The 15,760-nt window shown below is 41.9% G+C and overlaps 1 protein-coding gene and 1 long non-coding RNA gene across 5 annotated transcripts in view; one reads left to right on the forward strand and one right to left on the reverse strand.

Moving 5' to 3' along the window:
* The window catches only part of Tbc1d12 (TBC1 domain family member 12), a 90,350-nt gene that overhangs the window by 8,961 nt on the left and 65,629 nt on the right, over window positions 1-15,760 (forward strand). The gene's annotated exons all lie outside the window — the stretch shown is intronic.
* On the reverse strand, window positions 10,773-13,542 carry LOC143271131 (uncharacterized). Its single transcript, XR_013048347.1, has 2 exons — window positions 13,263-13,542; window positions 10,773-12,908 (listed from the first exon to the last, which is right to left on the reverse strand). It is a non-coding gene; the product is annotated as an uncharacterized LOC143271131 (long non-coding RNA).

The raw sequence follows: 15,760 nt of genomic DNA on the forward strand, positions 1-15,760 counted from the left end.
CACAATGGAGTACTACTCAGCAGAGAAAAACAATGAAAGCATGAAATTTGCAGGCAAATGGATGGAACTAGAAAATATCATCCTGAGTGAGGTAACCCAAACCCAGAAAGACAGTTATGGTATGTACTCACTCATTGGTGGATTCTAGATATAAAATGAACAATCAGACCACAACCCATAGAACCATAGAGGCTATATATATATAGCATGGAGGTCCGTAGGACGACTGTGGCATATAATAAATTTCAGTTTTACTCAATTATTGAAAAAAAATAGCCAAATGAACGGAAACACATGAACTATGAACCAAAGACTGAGGGGCTCCCAGCTGGATCAGGCCCTCTGAATAGGTGAGACAGTTGATTGGCTTGATCAGTTTGGGAGGCATTTAGGCAGTGGGACCAAGTCCTGTGCTCATTCCATGAGTTGGCTGTTTGAAACCAGGAACTTATGCAGGGACACTTGGCTCAGTCTGGGAGGAAGGGACTGGACCTCCCTGGACTGAGTCTACCAGGTCGATCACAGTCCTCGGGGGAGGACTTGTCCTGGAGGAGATGGGAATGGAGGGTGGGCTGGGGGTAAGGGGAGGGCGTGGGAGGGGGGAGAATAGGGGAACCCATGGCTGATATGTAGAACTGAATGGTATTGTAAAATAAAAAATATATATCACAAAAAAAAAAAAAAAAAAAAAAGATTGTTTTGTTTCTAAGTGAAGATTTTTAGATTCAGTAGAATATAGAAGGAATCTCCCTAGAATCTGAATTTTAACAAGTCTGTCCCATAACACCCTACATTCCTATTACAGATGTTCCAGGACAGTAATCTCTGAAATGCTAAATGCTTCACCTAGTTGGTTGATGGACTGGTCTCCTCGGGTGTAACTGAATGAAAATACAGCACACATATTTATAGCTCATGGTACTTTATTGCTTTAAAGCTTGGTCAGATCTATTTATTGTTATAGACAGATAGCAGCTGGGTGGTGGTGGTGGTGGTGATGCACACCTTTTTTTTTTTTTTTTTTTTTTTTTGGTTTTTCGAGACAGGGTTTCTCTGTGTAGCTTTGTGCCTTTTCCTGGAACTCACTTGGTAGTCCAGGCTGGCTTCGAACTCATAGAGATCCGCCTGGCTCTGCCTCCCGAGTGCTGGGATTAAAGGCATGCGCCACCACTGCCCGGCTGTGATGCACACCTTTAATCCCGGCACTCAGGAGTCAGAGGCAGGCAGATCCCTGAGTTCTGCTAACCTGGCCTACATAGTGAGCTCCAGGACAGCCAGGGCTACACAGAGAACCCCTGTCTCAAAAAAACCAAACCAAACAAAATGAAACAAACAGATAGCAATAGAGAACAGATGAAGAAATCCAAAATATATCATTTACAAGCTTGAGAATCTATGTCTGCATAGTTAAATCTCAGCTTTCTTTTTCCCTAATGGAAAATCTATTATTTACGATGCTTAGTCTGTATTTGTCTGTTTTAAGAAAAGCTTTGGCTTGTGAGAACCTTCCTAGGTTCTCTGATGCAGCAGCAAAATCCTACTGTTTTTACAGAGTTATCAAGAAGCCTGTTAATTTCCCTCCCTTCTGAAGTTCTGCACAGACCACGGCTTGCATCCCACTGAAATTTGCTGCTTCAGCCTTTCTTGAACGGAGTTTTGTGGCTAAGAGGGGGAAAACCATGTGACTGTCTGGTTTTTCAGCAGACTCTTCCTGCAATTAAGAGAAGTTTAGCTTAGCAAAACAAGATAGCTAGTTTAGAGTGAACTTGACAATCATGTGTTTAACTTACCTCTGAATTTGGCTTTTTAATTCCTTTTTAATTTGAATTTCATGTTGAGTATTTTTTATGTGTTTAAAATATTTCTATTTGCCTGTCCCTGGCCCCACACAGATTAAAACGTTTTAAATTTGGAACTGAACATCAAATTGTGTGCTTTTTCCTCACCCCACCCCACCCCCGGCCCCCAACAGGGTTTCTCTGTGTAGCCCTGCTGTCCTGGAACTCACTTTATAGGCCAGACTGGCCTGGAACTCACAGATGTACCTGCCTCTGCCTCCCGAGTGCTGGTATTAAAGGTGTGCGTCACCACACCTGGCTACTGTTTTCTTGTATTTCCTCGAATACTGTAATATCCAAGTACCCAATCCAGCATATGGTAGGTGCTATTTAGAATTTCCAAATTTGGTTTTCATTCAGATTTCACTTAACTAGAGGCAACCTGTTAATGTCCCTGTAAAAACTTAGTCACAGACTGTATCAACTTTTGGGGGAGATGGGAAGGAGGAAGCAGGACTTAGGTTACAAAAGAAAACAAAGCTAATTGCTTTGTTTCCACTCCTCCATACTGTAAGTCCGACTTCCTCAGCATCTTGCTGGCAAATCTCCACCTCTCTGATCCTTCCTCTGAGTTCCTCTCTCTCCCCAGAAGTTACGCCTATCCTCTCCTGCCTAGCTATTGGCCATTCAGCTCTTTATTAATCTAATCAGAAGGTGCCTTAGACAGGTGAGGTAAAACAGAGACACATCTTCACAGTGTACAAAAAGACTATCCCACAGTAAGTCCCAGCACTAAGGAGGCAGGTGGATTTCTGTTCAAGGCCAGCCTGGTCTACAAATTGAGTTTCAGGACAGCCAGGGCTGCACAGAGAAACCCTTCCTGGGGGGGCGGGGGGAGGGTAGAAATAAAAATAAAATAGAATAAAATTTAGTTGTTAGTACCTTGACTTGTGGCATTCAGGGTACAGCTACAGATGATATTTTTTCAACTTTTTCTATTGTTTTATATATATTTCTTTCCTGTAAGGTAACTTGTACACCTCTTCTAACTTCCCTATCCTTTCATGGCTTTTAAAAAAAATAATTTATTTTTATTTCATAAGCATTTGTGTTTTGCCAGCATCTATGTCTGTGTGAAGGTGTTGATTCCCCACTGGAGTAAAAGGCAGTTATGAGCTACTACAGACAGTTATGAACTGCCATGTGGTTGCTGGGAATTAAACCCGAGTCCTCTGGAAGAACAGCCAGTACTCTTAACCACTGAGCCATCTCTCCAGCTCCCAGCTTTTTTTTGTGTTTTATTTTTTTAATGTGGGGTCTAACTGTGTAGCCTGGCTGGCTTGGAACTCCTGGAACTCACTGTGTAGACCAAGATGGCCACAAACTCACAGAGAGCCACCTACCTCTGCCTCCTGAGTGCTGGGGCTAACAGTGTACACCACTATGCCCAGCCTTCCATGGCTTCTTTATAGCCCATATTTTGCAACTGAGATATATTTTATGATTTTATTTAAGGAAACATTTTATTGATTTTAGTTTAGGCTCTAAAGGCTGATTTGGATAAATCTGGGTATTCAAAAGTACATGTATGAAGGGCTAGAGAAATGCCTCAGCAGTTAAGAACTCATTTGCTGTTTTTACAAAGGACCTGGATTTGGTTCCTAGTACCCACATAGTGGCTTACAACTGTCTGTAACCTCAGTTCCAGGGATTTCATACTTTATTCTGGCCTCTGCAGGCACTAAGCACACATGTTGTACATATATACATGCAGGCAGAACACTCGTTCACACAAAGTAAAAATACATCTTTTTTAAAGCACATATTTGAAAAGTTAAGACAACCATGTGTGTGACACACACTTGTAGTCCCAGCACTTAGATGGAAGCAGGAGGACCAAGAGTTCCAGCTAGCTACAGCTAGCTACATAGAAGTTCAAAGCCAGCCAGTACTACAAGAGACCCTGTCTCCAAAGCAAACCAATAAGAGTAAGATAAATGTAAAACATAGTTTTATACAATATATCCTTTCTTGAGTTCCAGAGCTAAAAAACGAATGTCTCTGAGTAACTGTAACTCTATCAAAAGGTATTTAAACCTCTCTTACTCATGAAGAAAAAATTCATTGTTATCAAAAACATATGCTGTGTAGAAACTTCGATTCTAAAGTAGTTATGGAACTTTCAAATATGTAAGGATCCCATCCTAAAAGTTTGTGTATTCTGGTTTTCACTGTAGTGACCTTTTAAAATAGTATCAATAGAGAGGTCCACTGAAGAATAAAATTCAAGTTGCTGTTATTACTTTCATGGTTCACTGACTTCCTACCCCCATTTGACTTTAAGTGTGTGTGTGTGTGTGTGTGTGTGTGTGTGTGTAGGTTGGAGGACACCTTGGGGGAAGTCACTTCTTTCCCTTTGCTGTTCAGGCCGCGGATATCAAGCTAAAGTCGGCAGACTTGGCAGTCAGCACTTACCCCACTAATGACTTTTATTTGTTACTGTGGTTTTTTTGTTTGTTTGTTTGTTTGTTGTTGTTTTTTGTTTTTGAGACAGGGTCTCACTGTAAATCAAGCTAGCCTTCAGCTCACAGAGATCCATTTGCCTCTGCCTCCCAGTGTTAGGTTTAAGGGCATGTGCCAGTCTTACATTTTAACTATATCAGTATTACCAAGAATTAAAGAGACAGCTAACATTAGGAAATAAGGAATTTGTTATTCAGAACTGGGTATTAATTCCAAAAATTTGCTATCTAAAGATGAATGTCATTTTTGTCATTGTTGTACAAGGTAACCAGCATAATAATTAAACATACAAATGGGCCGGGTGGTGGTGGCGCATGCCTATAATCCTAGCACTCGGGAGGCAGAGCCAGGTGGATCTCTGTGAGTTTGATGCCAGCCTGGTTTACAGAGCAAGATCCAGGACAGGCACCAAAACTACACAGAGAAACCCTGTCTTGAAAAAAAAAATACAACTGGAGACTGATGTATGTCTTTGTAATGTAATTCCCAAAGCACAATGATATGGTAACTAAGATAGGTATTGGTTTTCAAAATTGGCACATCTGGGTGTGGTAGTAGTAGTACCTTTACTGCCATCTGTTTGGGAGGTTGAGACAGGAAGATCTCAAAGTCAGCCTGAAGGACACAGTAAGAGCTCATCTCAAACACAACAACCAAAACAAAGCAAAAAGTAAAGCCAACACTGTAATCCAGCTCCAGGGCCTCAGAACTGTCCTGTGTGAAGGGTAGTCACTATAACATGCTTTGGGTCCAGTGATAGCCTGTCACTTACTTCATCAAGGAGCTAAGACTTTTTGTTCCTATTTAAGATCATTGAAATATAATTTTGTTGTTCACTTTGTAGAGGCACACCACCATATAGGAAATACAAGATATCTTTGGTTATACTTGGAATTTCACCTAACTGGTCATAGATGAGCAAAATATCAATGCAGTGCAACAATACCAACAGCAGATCTTAGGGGGTTTTATTTTTGGAGGGTATACTGATAGCTGTTGCCTGTCCCATTTGAATTCTTCCACTGCTGAAGGTATTATAAGAAAGTTTTGTTGTTGTTTTGTTTTCTTTCTTTCTTCTTCTTCTTCTTCTTCTTCTTCTTCTTCTTCTTCTTCTTCTTCTTCTTCTTCTTCTTCTTCTTTTTTTTTTTTTTTTTCTCGAGACAGAGTCTCTTTGTGTAGCCTTGGCTGCCCTAGAACTAGCTTTGTAGACTAGAACTCTGGCTTCCAACTCAGAGATCTTCCTGCCTCTGCCTTCCAAGTGCTGGGATTAAAGGCATGTGCCACTACCACCCAGCTAAGAAAGTTCTTTATGTTGAAGCACAGTATCCTGGTTCTGGTATGCTCTCTGGAACAAGTCAGTTCCTTGTGGGTCTTGTTTGTTTGTTTGAGATGGGATTTAGCCAAATGGTCCAGGCTAGCTTGGAACTTAGACCACTTGATTAGTGAAATTCAGGATGTGTCCTACCATGCCTAACCAGCACACATAGTTCTTATGAGCTATTGTGCAATTTTCTGTTTATTTGTTCAATAAATTTAATTGGAGCCTATTATATACACTGAACATTAAGGAAAATATAAGATATTTTATCTAAAACTTAAAGTAGGACTGGGAAGATGGTTCAGTTGGTAAAGTGCTTGCTACCTATTTTAGGGTTTCTGTTGCTGTGAAGAGACACCAAGACCATGGCAATTCTTACAGCTCTTACATTTAATTGGATGGCTTACAGTTCAGAGGTTCAGTCCACTATCATCATGGCAGAACATGGCAGTGTGCAGGCAGACATGGTGCTGGAGAGGTAGCTAAACTACATCTGGATCCACAGGCAGTATAAGTGAATGCCTAGGCCTAGCTTGAGCATCTGAGACCTCAAAACCTGCCCCCACAGTGACACACTTCCTCCAAAAAGTTTGCACCTACTCCAACAAGGCCACACCTCCTAATAGTGCCACTCCTATGGGCCAAGCATTCAAACATATGAGTCTGTGGGGGCCATACCTATTCACACCACTACAGTGACTGAGGAAGATACCCAGGGTCAGCCTCTGTTTTCACATGCACACATGTACACACACACACACACACACACACACCACCACCACCACCAACAACAACAATAACATAAGGATAATCCTATAAAACCAGTATTTAAAATATTCCCTGATTAGTGTTATAAAGAGGTTGTAGTAGCTTCAAGGCAACAGAGATTAACTTTGGAGTAAGAAGTGAGGAAATTCCTTACTATAGATCAATATTGGCTTTTTATCAAACGAGGGCAGGGTTGGAATGAAGCTGTCAGCAGTACAGCCACATAGCAACATGTCCAAAATGGTACATGAAGCAGTACAAAGCTTTTTGGTACAGCACAATACTCATCAATATGATGGACCTCAAATTACATGAAGTAATGTGAAAACTAGAGGCACACAGGTTGGAGCTAAATTTATATGACCAAGTAAGTTGGGTGTGTTCAGTGGGGATGACAGCAGTGCATGGAACAGCTTTCCCCAGTCCTGGGGATTGATTCTGGCTCCCACACCTGCTAGGCAAATGCTGTCACAGCTAAGATACATTTCTAGCCTTCACTTATTTTAAGGTACGTTTTCAGTAATTTGTTCCGACTAGCTCTGAACTCATCTGTCCTCTTCCTTACCCTCTTATAGTATAGGCCTGTACTACCAGGCCTATAATCATGTCCCCCACTCGCCAATGAACAAAAGCATATTTATTAGTGGTTAACAATTGTGAGTTGGGAGGAAGGGGTCAAAGGATCTCTTCATAGCTCAGGGTGACATTTTTCTCATAGCTGAGGACATTTTGATCTTCTGTGGCCACCTCGTCAGCACTGAGAATACAGATGTGCTCACCAGACTTGTTTATGTGATGCTGGAGATCAGCTCTGGGCTTCGTGCAAGCATCCTACCACCTGAGCCAGATCCCTAGGATCCTCCTTAAAAACAACAACAAAGCTAAAACATGCTTAGACTTGTGTTTCAGAATAGTAACTTGTAGCAGTGTGGCAGATATTTGGGGACTTAAAGCCAAGGCCTAATGGCAGCTGGAATAGTGACATAGTAGTAGCTGATATCACTAGAGTGCAGTGTCTAGGTCATGTAAGTCATAATAAGTAAGACTTTCAGTTTTTGTCAGATGGGATAGCTAATAAGTTGAGTGACACATACATTTATGTTATTGGCCTTTAATGAAACCTAGTAAAAGTAAACTTTGAAACCTGACTTTTTGTTTCGAGGAAAGTAAAATGACATGAAACTACTTGCGTGGAAAGTTAGACCTTTGCTGTGTTTGTAAGGAATTCCTTGGGTTCGGGAAGAGTCAGAGAAGCTAACAGGCTAGTGCTGTGAATGGGAAAGGAAACAGCTTCTGGGAAAATCCGGAGAGTGCAGAGTTGTATGGGTTTGTCCCTTCTGTATGCTGCCTCCATAATTAAATTGGGATAGTTACAAGGGTTAACCATTTTTGAGAATTAGTGAGCTAAATAAAGTCAGTGTTGAGACTTACATACACACTTACTTGTAAATGTGTGTGTGTGTGTGTGTGTGTGTGTGTGTGTGTGTGTGTGTGAAGTCCCAAACTCCCTGAAGTTAAGAACTGTATCTTTTTTTAAAATTTTTTCCTCAGTATATAGACACAGACTATTATTGGGTTATAAACTTTTAAGCTGCTGGGAGTGGTGGGGGTGAGGGGAAGTAGGAGAGATGGCTCAGCAGTTAAGAGTATTTACTGCTTTTGTAGGGACCCAGGTTCTGTTCCCAGCACCCCCATGGTGGCTCACAAACATCTGTAACTACAGTTCTAGAGAATCTGATGCTCTCTTCTGGCCTTTTTATGGGTACTAGACACTCACATGATGTACACACAAACATGTAGGCAAAGCATCTATACACATAAAATAAATCAGAATCTCTCTCAGTCTCTGTTGCCATCTCTCTGTTTCTGTCTCTGTGCTGGATAGTTTTGTGCCAATCTGAAACAAGCAAGAGCCATTTGAGAGGTGAGAACCTCAAGTGGGAAAATGCCTCCATAAGATTGGACTGTAGGCAAGCCTGTAGGGCATTTTCTTAATTGATGATTGTAGTGGGAAGGCCATGCTCATTATTGGTGCGGCCATCCCTGGACTGGTGGTCCTGGGTTCTATAAGAAAGCAGGTTGAGCGAGCCATGAGGAGCACCCCTCCATGGCCTCTGCATCAGCTCCTGCCTCTAGGTTCCTGCTCTGTTTAAGTTCCTGTCCTGACTTCCTTTGATGACGCATAGTGATGTGGACGTGTAAGCCAAATAAACCCTTCCTCCTCAAGTTGCTTTGGTATGGTGTTTCATTGCAGCAGTGGTGAAACCCTATAACTAAAACAGTCTCTGTGTGTATATGTGTGTTGTGTCTGTCTGTCTGTTTGTCCCCTACTCCACCTCCAAAGAGATGGCCAACAGTTAACAGTATAGCTGCTCTTCGAGGGAACCCAGATTCTATTTCCAGCATTCACAGGGCAGCTCACAATTGTCGATAGCCCCAGTCCCCTGAGAGCTGATGCACTCTCTGGCCTCCCTGGGTTCCAGGCACAAATTTGATACAAAGACATACATGTTGTAGACAAAACACCTATACATATTTTTTTTTTCTTAAAAGCAAATGAACATACCTTAAGGTGACTTCCTAATGTGAATACAACTGAATTTTATTCTAGACAGTGAAGAAATGAACTGTTTACCTGATGGTATTTTAGCAGTGTGTAGGATGGAAATAATTGGGAATGAGGTGAAGTGTCTAGCATCGTGACTGTTGGAACACAGGAACAAGATTAATGTCATTTGAAAGAACGAAACTATCACAAATGCTTATTAGGTGTGATCATTGCTAGTGTCAGAATTGGAGTCATCAGTGTTTCTTGGAACTAGTAAGGTCATTGAGTATGAGGAAAATTTACAGGAAACTACAGACAGCTGCCCAAGAAAGATGCTTCTAAGTGTACCATTGCTTCAAAGTGTACACATCTTTAGAGAAGGCCTGTGGCCTTCTACATTCATGTAAGCACATCAACTCTGAAAGTATCTTACTGGTGTGTATTCACTGTACGTCATGTTGGGTTTCATACAGACAGTTTCTTTCAAGTGTATTATATATTTTATCTTCTCCCCTGCGTCCTTTCCCTCCATTCACCCTTGATGAACTGTTTATGTATGTTAGTGGGTCTTTGTGTACCCGAGAAGGTCAGAACAGAGTCTTGGATACCACAGAGTTGGAATTAAAGGCAATTATAAGCAGCCTAATGTGAGTGCTGGGAACAGAACAGTACTTGGGTCTTCTGGAAGAGTAGGAAGCATTGTCGAACTCTGAGCCATCTCTCTAGTCCCGTTGATGAAAACCCTTTGCCTTGGCTCTTTTTGAGACAAGATTTCTCTGTGTAGTCCTGGCTGTCCTGGAACTCACTCTGTAGACCAGGCTGGCCTCCAACTCATCGATCCATCTGCCTCTGCCTCCTGAATGGTGGGATTAAAGGCATGAAACACCATGCCCAGCTAAAATTCTTAAAACAACCAGACTTTGACTTTGTAACCCAAACTGGCCTGAAATTCACTGTATAGCCTAGATTGGCTTCAGACTCGTGAGGATCATCTGGCATCAGCTTCCAAAGTGAAAAGGTCACAAGCAAGAGCCGTCATGCCAGCTGTAAAATACTACAAAAATGACAGTCTTCACCGTCAGGTGCCATTGGTGGTGGTGGTGGTGGTTATTTGTTTTTGTTTTTGTGTTTTTGGTTTCAGTTTTTTTGAGACAGGGTTTCTCTTTATAACAACTGTGGCTGTCCTTGAACTCTCTTTGTAGACTAGACTGGCTTCCAACTCAGAGATCCGCCTGCCTGTGCCTCCTCAGTGCTAGGATTACAGGCGTGGGCCACCACTGTCCACTTTTGCTTTTGTGTTTTAAGACAGGTTCTCAAGTAGTCCAAGTAGCCAGGCTGGCTCACATTGCCTCTGTGGAGGGGGATGACATTGAACTCCTCCTTCCCCTCCTCCCCCTCATCTTCCCCCTCCACCTCCTGCTCCTCTCGTTCCTCCCCCTCCTCCTCCTCCACCCCTCCTCCTCCATTTCCCTCCTGCTTATATTATAGGTGTGTGCCACCATGTCCGACTATAATTTCTGTTTTTTTGACAAAGAATAGGTGATGAATTTTTCTCTTTTAATAGTTCTGATCTCTGAATGTAGTTAGGGTGGTTAAGTACTGTGTATTAAATAAAAATGCTTTATTTTTGTTTTTAGAATTTGTAATCATGACAAAGACAAGATCTAGAAACAGCCTGAGAAAGAAAAATCTTAGAATTAAATCTTTTTTTTTAAAGTTTGTGCCTGAAAAGACCTGTGTGTGTGTGTGTGTGTGTGTGTGTGTGTGTGTGTGTGTGTGTGTCTGAAAGTAAAGTCTTTTAAATGAAAAAATGATTGAGGCTTGGAAAGAATGTAAGTAATCTTTGTGCCAGATCTTTAATCCAAAATACTCCAGGATAGCCAGTGTACTGAATTTTAAAGAGACTGGTACTTCAGCTTCTTGGAATCAGTTATGTTGTCTCTCTAGCATATTCTTTTTGGCCTTCTGTTCTTCAGGAAAATTTAGGTACAAAGCTCAGGAAGTTGATGTATTCTTAGCAGATCAGCTTCCTGAGGAATAAGTTTGAAGATCAAGTCATGATTTCCGATTTTGTTGTTGTTGTTTGAGACAAGGTCTCACTGCGTGGCTCTGCCCCGCTTGGAAGCCACGGTGTTAGACACGCAGGCCTCTGCCGCCAGCATGCTGGGATTAAAGGCTTGTGCCACCGCCACATCTGGGATTAAAGGCATGTGCCACCGCCACATCTGGCCTTGATTTCTGATCTTTTAAACTTCTTTTACTCTTTTGATGGAAGTAGTTGTAATCCGTTTTGATATGATGAAGTTGGCAGTAAGAAGAGTCAGAGTAAGGCAGTTTACAGTTTTCTATATTGTCAAATTCCTGTTTGAGAGACCCTGAAACTTACTGTGCTTTTTCACTTATATGTGAGCTTACAATTCTTAGAGTCTCAGACACTAGAGATTTGTTACTCAAGAAATTTCAGGCAGGGGCTGGAGGATGGTTTAGAGGTTCAGAGCACTTGTTTTTCCAAAGGACTTGGGTTCAATTCCCAACACCACGTGGTGGCTCACGATCGTCTGTAACTCCAATTCCAAGGGATCCCACACCTTCCAGCCTCAGTGGGAACCTACCACATGTGGTGCACAAATAGGCGTGCAGGCAAAACACCCATCCACATAAAGTGAAACATTAATAAATCTTAAACACAAAACCACAGGCAGAAAACTTGTATGGGATCAGTAAGGTTTGCTCCATAAGAGGTCAGTTTTTCCTTCAATAAAGGAGATTCATGGTCTCTCATGAATCTTTGTGAAAGAAGTGAAGAAATCTTAGAAGATTGCAACCACACAGATGGATGAAGCAAATAACAAGGCCTAGCCCACTGTCATTTGTCAACCATTGTAAAAGCCATACCAGGGAAGGGAGGAACGTTTGTATTGCTAGATTTCTTTTTCCTTTTTTCTCACTCCCATATGTTTCCTTGGTATGCCCCTCCTTTTTTTTTTTTTTTTTTTTTTTTTTCCTTTTCATTTATTTGTTTGTTTATTTGGATTTTCAGGGCAGGGTTTTTCTGTGTAATGGCTCTGGCTGTCCTGGAACTCGCTTTGTAGACCAGGCTGTCCTCAGACTCACCAGAGATCCTCCTGCCTTTGGGATTTAGGATGTACACCACCACTTTCTGGCCGTCTTCTTCCTCTTCCTCCTCCTTCTTCCGTCTGTCTTCTTTTTCTTCTTCCTCATCCTTTTCTCTCTTCTTATTTTTTGTGTATGGGTGTTTTGTCTGCATGTATGTCTGTACAAAACATGCATGCCTGGTGCCCTGGGCTGGTGACCAGAAGAGGATGTCAGATCCCTTGGGACTGGAGTTACAGATGGTTATGAGCCACCATGTGGGTGTTGGGATTTTTATCTGGTCCTCTAGAAGAACAGCCAGTGCTCTTAACTACTGAGCCACCTCTCCAGCCCCTCCCTTTTCTTTATATTTTCAGTAATATAGAAAATTAAGCTCTGTTTCTCAACTAATGCTGTTTCTTAGTTCTAACTTAGCAACTGACTTTTAAACAAAAAAGATTGAAATAAATCAGTAAAATCAAAGATAAGTGTGTGTGTGCTGATAGATGTATATGTGAATATGGTGTGTATGGGGGGGTGGTAGTGGGAGTGGAAAATGAATTAAGAGGAAAAGATAGATTAATGCTATCACTTCCTAGTCTCTGTATTGACAAAAGATGCCTGACGGGAAAACAGCAGCCAGGGGTGGAGGTGTGTTACCTGTTGCCCTACCTTCTGGAACTCTGTGCCTCCTGCGTACTAGATGAATGCACCAGTCTGTGGCTCAAGATTTTTCTCATGTGCAGTAACTATTGTTACAATTTTTTATCCTATAAAAATTGTTTTTTACTTGAGTTGGGGTAGTGATATGTAGCCACAGCACATGTGTGGAGGGCCGAGGACAGTTTGCTGGAGTCCATCCTCTCCTACCGTGTGGGACCTGGAGATAGAAGGTAGGTGGTCAGGTTTGGGGCAGGCAGCCTGGACTGTCCTTGAACTGATCTTCTTGCCGTACACCCATGTGCTGGAGCTGCAGGTATTGTCACCACCCCCAGTTTAGCAGTGTCTCACACTGGCTTTCTCTGCAGTCTGCTCTGATATTTGTAGTCCCAATTATATTGAATTATTTGAAGCTATGCTTCACCGAGTTTGTTTAAAACAAAAACAAAAACAAAAAACCCTGAAACTTTAAAATAGTACATCTTTCTATTGTATGGTTATCTCACTTTACATGTGACTGTATTTCTGGTATAGAAAATGAACCCTGTTTTGCCCCCTTATAAGCACGACGTACTTGTTCATGTACTCTGGCTGCTGATTGGTGTTGATGGTAGCTTTTAGGGGTTGGGTAGGGAGGGTTGTTCATTGTACTCCTGTCCCTCCAAGAGCTAATTATTCATACAAAAGCTTATTGTTGTCTCTCGTGGCACACCTTTAACCCCAGCAGGAGGCAGAGGTAGGCAGATCTCCCAAGTTTGAGGCCATCCTGGTCTACATAGTGAGTTCTAGGACAGCCAGGCAGCATAGTGAGTGAGACTCTGCCTCCCTCCCCTTCTAAAAAGACTTCTGTTTTAGTCAGTGTTCTGTGGCTTGAAGTGATACCATGGCAACAGGAACTCTTGTAAAAGAAAGCATTTAAGGGGGCTGGAGAGATGGCTCAGTGGTTGAGAGCACTGACTGCTCTTTCTGAAGATCTGGATTCAATTCCCAGCACCCACATGGCAGCTCACAACTGTCTATAATTCCAATTCCAGGAGACCCGACATCCATGGCAAAACACTTATACACATAAAAATTTAAAAAAATAAAATTAAGTTAAATTAAAAAAAAAAAGCATTTAATTGGGGCTTGCATATAGTTTCAGAGGTGTAGTCCATATCATCATGGCAGGAAGTAGCTGAGAGTTCTACATCCAGATCCACTGGCAGCAGGAAGAGAAAGACTCTGGGCCTTGTGTGGGCTTTTGAAACCTCAAAGCCCACCCCTAGTGACACACTTCCTCCAACAGGACCACACCTCCTAATCCTTTTCAAATAGTGCCACTCCCTTATGGATAAGCATTCCAATATATGAATGAACCTATGAGTGCTATTCCCATTCAAACCAGGTGACCCAGGCAATGTGATGTGTGAGATAAATGTTTATATAGATGTGAAATGAACCTAAGAGGAGTATAGAAATCATGAAATGTTTATCAGTTTTGATTCAGATATTTATGCCTAAAGTTAGACGCAGAAAAAGAGTGGCCCATGCATTGTAGGGAACGTCCCAGGTTAGAGCCCCTCCGGGGTTATAGTGTGAACATTGGTGATCTGAACTCCTGAAATCTGATGGCTCCTCAAGCTTTCAACCAAGATACAGACCTGAAGCCTTTTTGTTTTGTTTCTTGTACTGGAATTTGTGGTGGTATTGTGTTCCCCAAAATATTGTGTATTCTAATAAATTTATCTGGGGTCAGAGAACAGACAGCCACTAGATACAAAGGCCAGAAAATGGTGGCACTCACACCTTTAATCCTAGCATTCCAGAGATAGAAATCCCTCTGGATCTCTGTGAGTTCAAGGCCACACTGGAAATAGCCAAGCATGGTGACACGCCTTTAATCCCAGAAAGCCAGCCTTTAATCCCAGGGAGTGGTGGTAGAAAGCAGAAAGATATATAAGGCGTGAGGACCAGAAACTAGAAGCATTTGGCTGGTTAAGCTTTCAGGCTATGGAGCAACACAGTTCAGCTGAGATTCATTCTGGATGAGGACTCAGAGGCTTCCAGTCTGAGGAAACAGGACCAGCTGAGGAACTGGTGAGGTGAGATAGCTGTGGCTTATTCTGTCTCTCTGATCTTCCAGCGTTGACCCCAATAACCCGCCTCGGTTTTGGTTTTATTAATAAGAACTTTTAAGATTCCTGCTACATCGAATTAGACTCAGGGCCTTGTACAATGTAGGCACATGTTCAGCCATACCTAGCCCTAAAATGTGGAGCTCTTGGGTGCCTGCAAGATGCTCAGAAAATTTAGGTTTTCTAAGCATTTCAGATTTGTTTATAGATAGGGATCTTTAATTGGCGAAATCTATTCAAGTATTATAACATTTTAAAACTTGAATCTAAAATGCTGTTGATCCTAAACATTTGCAGAGAGAATTATTCGTCTGTGTTATAGAATTCTAACTGGGACCAGGAAGTAGCTCAGCAGGTAAAGCCTGGGAATCCTCCTTCCCTGGGGCCACATAGTAGAAGAGAGAGTCCTGCTCTTCAGCCTGGCCTTCACATGCAAATCACACACATACACACAAATGAATAAATAAATGTAAATACTTTTTGAAAGAGCCTAGGTGGTTGAGAGAGAGAGAGAGAGAGAACTGATTCCTGCAGTTTACTCTATGACCTCCATATCACACTGTACCATTTGTATGCCTCCTCATAAATAAATAAATGCAAAAAAATCAAATAGGTAACAGATGTGAATTATCATTATATATGACGTACACTGATGAGCCCTTTGTCCAGCCTTAGAAATGGCAATTATGCCAGTTCATTTGAAATACAGCATTGAACCCCCTTGAACAGCGATTGCCCTTCTGACTTGTCTTCCTTTGTTTTGTTGTTTGCTTCTTTTTCCTTGTTTGTTTCGAAGCAGTCTTCCCTCTAGGGTGTCCACTCTAACTCACTGTATGTAGTCTAAACTGACTTCACACTTGTAATCTTTCTGCTTCAGCCTTTATCGCACTTTTACATGCCGAACCATCTCCCTGGCCCTCCCACTAGATCCTTAATATATCTCAGTATGATCCTA

The sequence above is a fragment of the Peromyscus maniculatus genome, chromosome 1, assembly GCF_049852395.1.
Source record: "Peromyscus maniculatus bairdii isolate BWxNUB_F1_BW_parent chromosome 1, HU_Pman_BW_mat_3.1, whole genome shotgun sequence".
NCBI lineage: Eukaryota > Metazoa > Chordata > Mammalia > Rodentia > Cricetidae > Peromyscus > Peromyscus maniculatus.